Here is a 318-nt window from a genome sequence, read left to right on the forward strand (position 1 = left end):
AAACCTCCCGCACCGAGGCGAGGAATGTCTTTGGCTCTGCTCTGACTCCCTGCTAAGTTCCCCTTCAAGTTTTGCCTCCCTCGCTCCTCGGTTCCCGCCTCAGACCCGAACGTGGGAGCCACAGGAGGAGGCCGGCACGCATACCTGGAGCTGTCGGACAGAATCAGCTTCCGACGCGTGTTGATTCGGAATGCCACCACACCTAACACGGGCCGTATTTGCAGGCAGACCCAAGGGATTTCAAGCGACACCCGGAAGCTCATCTTACTCATTAGGGACCCAGCCGGGAAAAGAACAATAGTCAAATTGAGCCAAGAG

This window comes from Bison bison, unplaced genomic scaffold (genome assembly GCF_000754665.1).
Source record: "Bison bison bison isolate TAMUID 2011002044 unplaced genomic scaffold, Bison_UMD1.0 scf7180017864440, whole genome shotgun sequence".
In the NCBI taxonomy this organism is placed as follows: domain Eukaryota; kingdom Metazoa; phylum Chordata; class Mammalia; order Artiodactyla; family Bovidae; genus Bison; species Bison bison.